General features: G+C 52.0%; 1 protein-coding gene across 1 annotated transcript in view; it reads right to left on the bottom strand.

Annotated features, from left to right (window-relative positions):
- The window catches only part of LOC127033267 (zinc finger protein 850-like), a 165,220-nt gene that overhangs the window by 100,324 nt on the left and 52,671 nt on the right, over positions 1-12,225 (bottom strand). The gene's annotated exons all lie outside the window — the stretch shown is intronic.

The raw sequence follows: 12,225 nt of genomic DNA, 5'->3' as shown, positions 1-12,225 counted from the left end.
GGAAGCCTACGGAGGGGGGGGGGTTTCCTTTCTTAGGCAGGTCTCCAAAGTACAACGGTTTAAAGCACGTATTTATAGGTTCTCCTCACATATATCAACGGATACAGCTGAATCTTGTTTATACATTGTCCTTCCCATTCTTATCTGAAAGCAAGGTTAGAAAACAGCTTCCCATGTCATTTTCCCATCCGCCTTGCACAATCCCCACTTCTACAAATCTCACAATGTTAGGGTTAGGGTTAGCCTTGTCATGGAAAAACGACGTGTTGTGTTTGGATCAGAACAGCCTGAGGCCTTTCATTGATTACCAGCGCACAGGGGCAGACCGCTCCTGGAAACGGCCTCCCCAAATCTGGTTACAGACAGCCTTATAAAGCTTAAAAGCACAAACTCGTTACACAAAGCTGCATACATTTCCTTGTTATTTCCTTACTAGAAATGTTGCAAAATCAATATAAATTAGAGCAAACTTAAATTCTTTCCATGTTAGGCCTCTTCTCGTATTTACTGTCTGTCCTTTTGCGGTTAAACGGCGACTGCATAGGATATGGCACAATTGTTTTTAGCTAGGGGACTGTTGGGTACGTTCAACTGGCTTCTCTGTGCCCCCATTTCAGCAAGCTGACCTTGGCAGCTTGACACGAGGCTTGGGTCTATAAGGTTTGGATGTCACTGTTTTTTCCCTCACAAGGAGTTTGGGGTGCAGACTGCGGTGAGGGGAGGACACTCCGCAGCCCTCTCTCACCGCAGCAGCTTGGGGCCGGGTGAGAGGCACCTCTCCCCAGCCGCGGCAGGCTCTGTGGGAGGTTCCTCTCCCCAGCAGCTCTAGTGGACCTGGGTCGAGCCTGGGAAGGGGATTTTTTCTATTCTGACTCTGTTGGTGTCACTAGGCATAACCCTAGGTAACTTGGGTGGGTGGAAGGCCACGAGTGTCGATGAAGCCCTCCTGTTCTAAGCAAAGCGAACCAAAGGCCCTCCGTGTTGAACTTTACTCGACCTAGAAAGCCAGCAGCTGCAAAATCAAATATGTAACAGTTGCAGCACAGCCCAAACCAGTGTAAAGCAGTAGTGATAAGGCCTCCATGCCTCTAGCTGAAGGACAAGATAACTTGCAGAAGGAAAACTTACAAACGAGCTATTGCCGCCCAGATTGCTTACGTAGGGGGAGGAGGGCGGGGGGGAGAAGGGAAAAAAAAAAACTTTTCAAAAGGGAAAAGCTGCTTGTGTAGCTGTGCTTGATCTGAGACATACCATTCTCCTTGCACCGCTTTGAGATCTCAAATAAACTTTGTTTGCTTCTCCACCCTGGTGTGTTTATGGCGTGGAGCACACCGGGCAATGAACCCCGCTGTTGCCCCCCTCGGGCACTCTGTGCCGGCAACAGTTCTTGGCGCCCAACATGGGGCTCGAGGCTGAAAATTAGCCTTGCCCGGATCCCTCCTGGTGGTCGACGAATTGCGCCGACGACCGACACCCAGCGAGCACCGGTGACTTCACCGGGGGCCTCGGCAGAAACGCAGTTCGATTGACCCCGGAGGGCACAACGGTGCAATGCGCTCGAGTAGTGGAGAAGCAGTTGTGGGCGACGGTGAGGAACCAGTCCCTTGGATAAGGTAGGAACAGTCCAGTGGTCTGGACTTTTGCCCGAGGCTAGGGACGCCCAGTCGTTGTAATTCCCATTAGCTACTGGTGTATTAGCATATAATGGGTCAAGGGCATGGTATGGGGCGGCAGGTACAGCGTACACCCTTAGAATGCATTCTAGCGAATTGGAAGGTGTTTGGCTCGGATCCGATGACGAAGAATAAACTGAAAAAGTTCTGTACAGCAGACTGGCCTCAATATCAAGTAGGGGACTAGGAAAGGTGGCCACCGGAAGGGTCACTTAATTATAACACGATCCTTCAATTACTCCTGTTTTGTCTGCCAACGGGTAGCTTCTGAAGCTCTCTGTATGGAGAGCTCTTGTAAAAATCCCCCACCATATGCCCCAGAGCCGCACCAGGAGGAGGACAATTTTGTTCCTGTTCTTCCCCGTCTGGTGGAGTGCAAGGATTCAAAAGCAGGTTAGGGACAGTTCAGGGACAGAGGAGAATCAAGGGGCAGCTCAGAGTGATGTTCCCTCATCTTCAGAGGAATCAGGCAGCCTCACTCCCTCTGTGCAGCCTCCAGCCAGCCTTTCGCAAACTTCAAACACTCCCAATATTACAGCAGCCCTCGTCCTCGCCCTTGTGGACCCCCACTAGGTTATTTAACCCCATGAGAGACAATGTTTCTGGGACACCCCTGATATTACAAGCCCTGTTGAGAACTTATCTGTTTCCACTGGTTGCTGGGGAACATGCAGATTTGTTTAACTGGCAGTGCACTATGCCTCACTTATGAGACAATCCTAAGGCAGTGGAAAAACGACTGATTTGTGAAATTAGAAAGCATGGGAATTTGAATCCTGAAACTGATCATGGAAAGGAGATGGTTAAAATGGTTTTCCTGTCACAATGTGCAAAGGATATTGCAAAGAGATTTAGAGAGCATCCAGATGGTATGCAATGGAAAAGGGTTAATATTTATACGGACTTAAAATATGCTTTTGGGGTGTGTCATACCACTGGGTTGCTTAACCCGTCTTCCTCACTTCTCCACAGCCCCTGGGGTTCGTGCTCCGATAAGGTGAGCCCTAATAGGATAAGGAAATACTATGTGGTTCTGGTTAGAGGCGGGCCTCTTATCTGGTTATCTGGTTCTGTTCTGTTTAACCGGTTACTGTTTTTCTGCTCTGTATACATGTGGGCGTTAGCTGTGTGGAAGGAAGGAGTCAGTAAGTGTAAGCATGGGGATTTCAAATACCCAGGACTTACTTGGAATGGTGATTTGAGTTAATAAAAGTGGCTGTTGGGAGGGAGACAAGCAAGTGATTTAAGGGAAAGTGAGAAGTTAACTCTGTAGTTGCTGGAGGGAACAGCAGTTGAACTGTGTAAAAATGCTAAAGAGGAAAGTTCTTGGTGTTTTTAAAATGTTTGTAAATAAATTCAGGCAAAGAAATTACTGGATTGCAATTATTTGGCTATGAACAATGTACTTGAATTAGCTGAAGAATGTATACAGTGCTATGTAATTGAAATTTTATTAGGCTCTAAGGGCACTATAAGTGGTGATGTTTTCTTTCAGTGTTTGAAAGCAGGAGTTAAAACTAAAAAGCAAGCCAGAAAGCATCTGTATTAATGCAAATTATCTAACTGATAATGTAGGAGCCACTGAAACCTGGGCTGCCTATGAAACACATACAAGAAAATATGGGGTAATTCTTGGCCTTGGCCAGCTCTGGGCTTGGGCAGCCGCTTCCCACTTTGTGGCCCAGATACAACACCTCTGCCATCCCCCCTTGCACTTGCCAGCTTTTAACGTCAGTCCCACCTCCTTGAGGCAGCCCAGCCCTCTCTTCACCTGGGACACCTGTTCCTCCCAGGTCTGGCTAAAGGTGCACATGTTATCAGTGTCAGCCAGGGCCAAGTTCTCCATCGCCCTCTGCTTGTCTAGAATCTCCCCAGGCCTAGGCATGGGGTCAGCATCGGACACTGTGATGGCTTTAAGCTTCTGATAGCCCCCATAAAACCAGATCATCCTGTCTCCCTTGGGGATCAGCCCCACGGGTGAGGCCCATGGGCTGTAAAATGGCTGGATCCCATCTAAAGCCAGCATGTCCTTGACCTCTCTCTCCAGGATCTGGGTTGCTTTCCCAGTGACTTTGAACGGGGAACACCTGATGGGGAGATTGGCTCCCATCTCAGGGAAGAGATCCCCCAGGGGGTCTTCCCCCTTCTCCATACAATCCTCCCCCTTCAGGTCCAGGGGTTCCCTCACTCTCCTCCCATCCAGCAGCTCAAATGGGAAGAACCCTGTGGATTCCTGGGGCACCACCAGCTGCCTCCCGATTCCCCCCAGTTCTACTTCCCCTTGGGGAGCCCATTCCCGGTACAGGAATCCCTTCTCCTGCAGGACTCTGTCCCTGCAGCCTTCCCCAGGGGGGTTTGCAGCGCTGTGGCCAGCAAGTTCCCTCAGCTTCTCCAAGGAGGGATCCTTTTGCAGCTCGGTCTGGGATTCAGCAGCTGTAGCAGGGAGTGGGACCTGTTCCCTCTCGCTGGCTGGGCCTGGGGTGACAGCCCCCCTGAGCCTTGTCCCTGGTAGCTCCCTCCCTGCTGTGTAATTACTTCCCAGCAGCACGTCTGGACCAAGCCAACCTGTTTGGCAGCTGACCTGCCCTGCCTGGGTGTCCCCCCACTCAGCTGCGGTCTCAGCTTCCCCCCGTGCTCAGTGCTGCCCTTGCTGGCCAGTGGGGGCAGGCAGCGAGCTCTCTGCTCTGGTCACAGCATCAGAGCCAGCGTGAGCCCCCTCTCCGGTGTGCAGAGGGGTGGGAAGCATCTCTCCCTCCCACTCAGCCCCAGGGGGCTGGTTACAGGTATCCTGAGCCCAGCAGCCCCTCCCCTCTGCCAGCCAGGTTATTTGCATTTTCACTGACCATTTCCATCCTAGCCAATTGGTTCCCTGGATTTGAATTCAAACCCTCGGCCGTTACAGGAGCAGGGCCTGGATCCTGTCCCAAGGGGAGACAGTCACCCCCCAAAAGGGCCTCCCAGCCAATATCCTGGAGAACCCCAACCACCAGCCAGCCAGACCCCTCCTATGGGTCTGCATAGGGATCTGGGCCATAGGCAGGGCGAGGGGCTTCACCCCAGGGAACTTTACCCAGGTCTCACAGTCCCTCAGCATCTGGGGCTGCACCACCACAGTTCTCTCTGTCCCAGGGTCTCGCGCCCCCCCCAGGCGTGTTTCCCCACTGACCCCTGGGCAGCCCCCTATGTCTCTCTGCTTCACCAACACCAGTCCATGCTGCTGCTGCTTCTCATGCAGCTTTTCCTCAGGCTCTTGCTCTCTCTCACGGTCCTCTCGCTCTCTTGGGCTCTGCTTCACTCCCATTCGTCTCCGATCCCCTGATGGGGAACCCGATCGTGAAGACTCTCGTCTGGTTGGGGACCAGACTCTCAGGGATGCCTGGCTGCTGCTCCAGCTGCTCCCAGATCCTCTTGTAGCCCAATCTGGGTCAGGAATCTGCTCCTCAGAGCGGTCCTCCTTCTTCAGCGGCACGATTAACTGTGCCTTGGTGAATGTCCCCATGCGTAACCCTCCCTTTGTCCACAGGATCACAATGTCCTTCTTAAGGAGATGGTGATAGGCCACTGCTTCACCGTTCCCAAGTGGCTCTAGACTCACAGGCCTGTGTGCTCTTGGCTCCCCCATGGTTTCCAGGAAGAATCCCTGGGGCGCCAGCCCTTCTCGTGATCACCTCTTTGCCAGGGTCGAGCTGCAGACTCCTCCACCCCTGGGACTGCTCCTGCAATCCCCAGGGGAACCCTGCTACTGCAAAAATCCTTCTCTCTCCCAGGGTCGAGCGGGAAGCTCCTCTGCCCCTGAGACTGCTCGCTGCAGTCCTCAGGGGGACCCCGTTACTCCAACAGTCCTTCTTGCTGGTCACACACTCCCAGAGGTTAACTGCCCCCTGAAACCGTCCCTCTCTGAGCCTTCAGCACGCCTGGTCCTCATTATCCCTCCTTTGTATTACTCCTCCCAGTCACTTACTGCAAGAAGCACCATTCACGGGGTGCAGTACATCTCACCACTGTCACCAGCTGTCACAGAGTCCCTGGGCGATGCTCTGGAACTGCTCCCCACAAAGCCAGTCAGGATTTTGGGGAGCCTCCTCTCCCATGGAGCAGACTTGTTCAGGGCAAGAAGCTCACATATCTTCACCTCCTGGGTCTCTCCTTAGAGCATTCAGCATCCTCTGTCCCTCTGTGCGCTTCCCACAGCGAGCCCACCCAGGCGGAGTCCTGGGGAAGCCACAGGGTCCTGCACCCCCACTTTGCAGTCAGACGTGACTCTCAGCCAGCCAGTAACACAGAGGTTTATTCGATGACAGGAACAGGGTCTAAAACAGAGCTTGTAGGTACCATGAACCGGACCCCTCGGCCGGGTCCATTCTGGGGGTTAGTGAGCCAGACCCCCACGTCTGCCCTCAGCCAGCTCCAGACTAACAACCCCTTCCAGCCCCTCCTCTCTGCTCAGCTCCTTTTCCGGGACACGAGGTCACCTGATCTCTTTGTCTCCAACACCTTCAGCTGGCATCTTTGCAGGGGAGGGGCCCAGGCCATCAGTTGCCAGGAGACAGAGTGTCAGACATTTAGGTGCACTGGCCGTTTGCTCTGCCAGATACTTAAGAACTGCCATGGGGACACTGAGGCACCAACAGAGTATTCAGAAAAAACATTAAGAACATTCCTAGTTCATCACAATGAAGCCCTCCTGTTCTAGGCCAAAGCGAACCAAAGCCCCTCCATGTTGAACTTTACTCGAGCTAGAAAGCCAGCAGCTGCAAAATCAAATGTGTAACAGAAAGCTATCAGTTGCAGCACAGCCCAAACCGGTCTAAAGCAGTAGTGATAAGGCCTCCGTGCCTCTAGCTGAAGGACAAGATAACTTGCAGAACGAAAACTTACTAACGAGCTACCGCCGCCAAGATTGCTTACGTAACTGCTCTAGGGGGAAGAAGGGGGAGGAGGAGAGGGTGGAAGAAGGCAAGAAAGAAAAAAAAAATCTAAAAAGGGAAAAGCTGCTTGTGTAGGCCTGCTTGATCTGAGACATACCATTCTCCTTGCACCGCTTTGAGATCTCAAATAAACTTCGTTTGCTTCTCCACCCTGGTGTGTTTATTGGCACGGAGCACACTGGGCAACGACCCCCACTCTTGCCCCCCTCGGGCAGTCTGTGCCGGCAACAACTCCTTCTGTCCCTTTTACACAGAAACAAGCAGGATCTTAGTTCAAGGCCTGTAAGCAAGCTTGACCAAACTCAGGATCCTGACTGAAGCTTAAGGCCTGCTAAATTATCCCTCACAGCCTGTCTTCTGCTCTGTCTCTGAAAAATACCAAGATGACTGTTGCAAATCCCCTTTTCACACTTCCACGTTCCCCCAGGCTCTTCAGACCCTCCCAGTAACAGCAACTCTGAGCCAAATGCTAGAAAAAGAGCAGAATCAAAGGGGCCACTTTGGGGGATTGCCCCCCATTGCAGTGTAAACCCCTCTCCCTTAGAAACAGCCAGAGCCCTCTGGTGGCAACTCCGGAAGAATGAGCTGCCCTGGACTCCCCCAGCAGCCCTCCCCACCTCACTGGTCCAGCTACACTCCCCTCCTACCAGAGGCAGCAGTGACTCTGGTCTGACTCCGGTTTGGCAGAGATCTGAATCCTGCAGGGAAATTAGACCAGGGCCCTGGGCAGACCCCACCAGCACGGGTGTGTCTGACAGTAACACACTGGAAGCCTCGGGGGGTGGAACCGCTGGGTTTTGCCTTGCGGCCTCTGCGCCCTGAGGGGTTAATTACCCCCCCACCATCACTCCCAAAGCTGGTCTGACCAGTTCCAGGAGAAGAAAAGCTTCTCTCCGCCCCTCCCCCTTGGTGTCGCATGGGACAAAGCAGCTGCCTGGGCATCTCCCCCCCTTCCCCCGCCAGTATCCCCACATCCCCCCTTCCCTCGCAGTGCCCCCCACTCACATCTTCCCTCACTCCAGCCTCGCTCCCCTCAGCCCCATCATCCCACCGATACCCCTGTATCGCCCCATCTTCCCTTCAGTGCGCCCCCGCTCCCATCCCAGCCTGCCCCCCGCAGCCCCAGCACCCGCCTCCTGCCCCCACCCCGCTCCCCCCGCCTGCCCTCACCCCCTGCACCTCTTTAGCCTCCGGCCTCTGCAGCCCGGGGGTGACGGGGGGGGCGGGTCTCTCTCACCTTCCCTCCGAGCGGGGCCCCCCGGGGCAGGGGCCGGGCCGGGCTGGGGGCTCTGCCCTGGGAGAGGCTCCTGGGGAGCAGCGGGAAGGGCCCTGCTGGAGATTCCCCTCTCCCGGCTGCAGCCAGGGCTCCGGGCTCCCAGCACCAGCCGCCGGGGCTCGGGGATCTCGCCAGGAGCCTGGGAGCCAGAGTCACCGCAGCGGCTGCGAGTCACTTCCTGCTGCCGCAGAGCCGCCTCCCAGCTGCTCCTGGGTCCTAGCGATCAGGGAGGGGATCGCGCTGTAGCATCTCTGGCTCCGGCTCCTGTTCCACTCCCAGGCTCTAAGGTCAGAAGGGCCCATCAGGAGCATCTAGCCCAGGGGGTCTCACGACCAAATTTTTGGTGGCCTCAGAGTGTGGCCAGCAACTCTCACTGGTGGCTGCTCTGACACTTTCCCCTATAATCCTAACTAACTTTAGGAGAAGCCAATAAATATGCACACAGGTAAGAGAGGGGGATATTCCTCCTAGAGTGGGGAACTTTTCTGGGTTATATGGCACCAGGGTGGAATTGGCAAGCCAAAGGATCTGAGTCCTTTACTCAGAGGCCTGCATGACCTCATGGACCCGCCCCCCCTCCACCCTGGTCCCCATAACCCTAAGGGTGGGCTCAGGGCTCCTGAGGTGCTCATCCCCCAATCTTCTTGTGGTCACCCACAACAGATATCCCCATTGTGGGGTGTTTCCTTCACTCTGGATGGTTCCCTGATCATTACACAGAGTTCAGAACAAATACAATTTATTAAACAAGGAATACAAAAATAGGGAGAAAAGTGGGAAAGATTAAAGGAAAACATGTCACTCCACTGGGGGGGGGGGGGCACGGGAAGAACCACCAACAACGTCTGTGGGATGCCAAGGCAGTTCACAGTCTGTTCCTCCCATGTCCCAGGCCTCCTGCCCAGGCTCTGGCTGTGCTGCAGAGACGCTGCGGATCAGACACTTACTCTGGTGGTGGCCACATGCCCTCAGGTTCTAGGTGGCAGGACCCTTCTTCCTAAATCAGTCTCTTCCTGTCAGGGTTACTTATAAATAAATGGTGATATACCAATCTCCTAGAATTGGAAGGGACTTCCAAAGGTCATTGAGTCCAGCCCCCTGCCTTCACTAGCGGGACCAAATACTGGTTTTCCCCCAGACCCCCAACTGGCCTCCCTCAAGGACTGAACTCACAACCCTGGCTTTAGCAGACCAACGCTCAAACCACACCCAGTCTAGCCTGCAAGGCCTCTTGACTGAGGGCATCTCCTTGCCCAGGGTCCCCTTGGGTCACTGCTCCCAGCTCCGCACTGCTCCAGTTTCCCTCTGCCACAGCACTGCTGCTGCTCTGCCTCCAGCCCTGTCATAAACAGATAGCTAAGGGTTAATGTCTCTTTCACCTGAAGCACCTGACCAGAGGACCAATCAGGAAACCGGATTTTTTCAACTTTGGGTGGAGGGAATTGTGTGTCTGTGTCTTTGTTTTCTGCCTGCCTGCTTTCTCTGAGCTTTGGAGAAGTAGTTTCTTTTTCTAGTCTTCTGTTTCCAAGTGTAAGGACAAAGAGATCAGATAGTAAGTTATATGGTTTCTTTTCTTTGGTATTTGCATGAATATAAGTGCTGGAGTGCTTTAATTTGTATTCTTTTGGAATAAGGCTGTTTATTCAATATTCTTTTAAGCAATTGACCCTGTGTTGTATCATCTTAATACAGAGAGAACATTTGTACTTATTTTTCTTTCTTTTTATATAAAGCTTTCTTTTAAGACCTGTTGGAGTTTTTCTTTACTTCAGGGAAATTGAGTCTGTACTCACCAGGGAATTGGTGGGAGGAAGAAATCAAGGGGAGATTTGTGTGTTGGATCGCTAGCCTGATTTTGCATTCCCTCTGGGGGAATAGGAAAGTACTTTTTGTTTCCAGGATTGGGAACAGAGAGGGAGATTCACTCTGTTTGGGTTCACAGAGCTTGTGTCTGTGTATCTCTCCAGGAGCACCTGGAGGGGGGAAGGGAAAAAGGATTATTTCCCTTTGTTGTGAGACTCAAGGGATTTGGGTCTTGGGGTCCCCAGGGAAGGTTTTTCAGGGGGACCAGAGTGCCCCAAAACACTCTAATTTTTTGGGTGGTGGCAGCAAGTACCAGGTCCAAGCTGGTAACTAAGCTTGGAGGTTTTCATGCTAACCCCCATATCTTGGACGCTAAGGTCCAAATCTGGGACTAAGGTTATTACATGAGTGGCAGCTGGTGGGAGATAGACAGAATCCAGAAGCCAGTAGAAATATTATATTTTTCTTTTCTCTGCTAAGGGCTTTTTAGCAGAGAGAAGCAGTTGGTTTTAAAAGGGAACCAGAGAGAATTTTTTTTTCTGCTCTCTCTCGCAGTTTGTGGCTTGCATGTTAAGGGTCTTTTGTCATGCAATAGCCCTCCCATTAGGAGGCAAGTACCAGCACTTATAGGCATGCAAATAAAGTGGTTTTTCTGGTTTCCCTTCATTGAACATTAGCTAGAGAGAGAAAAGGAAAATTAGCTAAAGGCACTGTTGCTAGGCAGACTTCAGGAGGCAACAGAGAACCTGCAGTTCAGAAGATAAACACCGGAGGGCACCCCAACACAAGAAAACAGGAACCATGACTTCTAAGGCAAAATTTGACGCCGAAGAACAAATCAAAGAAGCTGAACACAGGCGACAACTGGAAATAAAACAAAAAGAGATGGAGATGAAAGAAAGAGAAGAACAGATCAAAGAGGCAGCCTACCAAAGAGAACAGGCAGCCAAAGAGGCAGCCTACCAAAGAGAACAGGCAGCCAAAGAGGCAGCCAAAGAGGCAGCACACAAAAGAAAACTAGAAGAAGAAGAGATGGCCTACCAAAGGAAACAAGCAGAAGATGAGTTGGCCCACAGAAGGAAGCAAGAAGAAAAGGAGGCGGCCCACCGCCGAGACAAGGAAAAACACCAAAAAGAAATGGAAAAACACCAAAAAGAAATGGAAAAACAACAAAAAGAGAATGAAGAGAAGGAAAAACAGAGAAAACATGAACTGGAGATGGCAAAAGCTGGGCTGCCTGTGCCAGCCAACCCTAACAACCCGGCGCCAAATATTGCTCCACAGCACAGAAAATTTCCCACCTACAAGGCAGGTGATGACACCGAGGCCTTCTTGGAAAACTTTGAAAGAGCCTGTCTTGGGTACAGCATCCCCGAAGACCAGTACATGGTAGAATTAAGGCCACACCTCAGTGGACCTTTAGCAGAGGTGGCAGCTGAAATGCCTAAGCAGCAAATGAATGACTATAAACTTTTTTCAAACCAAGGCCAGATACAGGATGGGGATAACCCCAGATCATGCCCGTCGGCGCTTCAGAACCCAAAAGTGGAAACCAGAGGTGTCATTTCCCAAACACGCCTACTACATTGCAAAAAACTATGAGGCCTGGCTAACAGGAAACAACATTCAAACCTTGGAAGAACTGAACCTCCTCATACAAATGGAGCAGTTCTTGGATGGTGTTCCTGAAGACATCACATGGTACATACAAGATGGAAACCCAAGAATATCGCTGAGGCGGGGGAGATTGGAGCCAAATGGATGGAACTGGCAGAAAGCAAGAAAGCTACTGTCAAGGGGAACGATTACCCCAGGGGGCACACAGACCATAAACCCTACAACCGAGGACAGCCAAAGACCCCACATACCACCCAAGTAAAGCCACAGATACCCTACCCTTCAACCTCACCAGTCTCCAGTAACTCACCTCGGCCCAGTGACCCATCAGATGGAAGATGCTTTAAGTGTAATGAACTGGGACATATCAAGGCCAAGTGTCCCAAGAACACCATGCGAGTGCAATTCATTACACCACCATCACACCAAAGATCCCCAGGCCCGGATGCCTCTCAAATACCCTTGGAGCGAAGGGAAAATTTGAGAGTGGGCGGAAAGAAGGTTAACTTACTATCTGATCTCTTTGTCCTTACACTTGGAAACAGAAGACTAGAAAAAAGAAACTACTTCTCCAAAGCTCAGAGAAAGCAGGCAGGCAGAAAACAAAGACACAGACACACAATTCCCTCCACCCAAAGTTGAAAAATCCGGTTTCCTGATTGGTCCTCTGGTCAGGTGCTTCAGGTGAAAGAGACATTAACCCTTAGCTATCTGTTTATGACAAGCCCAACTCTCCACTCTTCTTGGCACCTCGCGCTCTGCTCTGGCCCAGCCAGCTCCACTCACACAGAGGAGAGGAGAAGACCCCGGGCTGCTGACTTCCGCATTGGCCTGCCTGCCCTGTCAATCAGGCTGACCTAAAGCATTGGCCCCTTCCTATTGTCAGTCTCAGGATCTTGATTTCTCATTGCCCCTTCCCCTTTCTTTT

This window comes from Gopherus flavomarginatus, chromosome 12, assembly GCF_025201925.1.
Source record: "Gopherus flavomarginatus isolate rGopFla2 chromosome 12, rGopFla2.mat.asm, whole genome shotgun sequence".
In the NCBI taxonomy this organism is placed as follows: Eukaryota; Metazoa; Chordata; order Testudines; family Testudinidae; genus Gopherus; species Gopherus flavomarginatus.
Note: the sequence above shows the minus strand (reverse complement) of the source record. Positions and strands in the feature narration are given on the sequence as shown.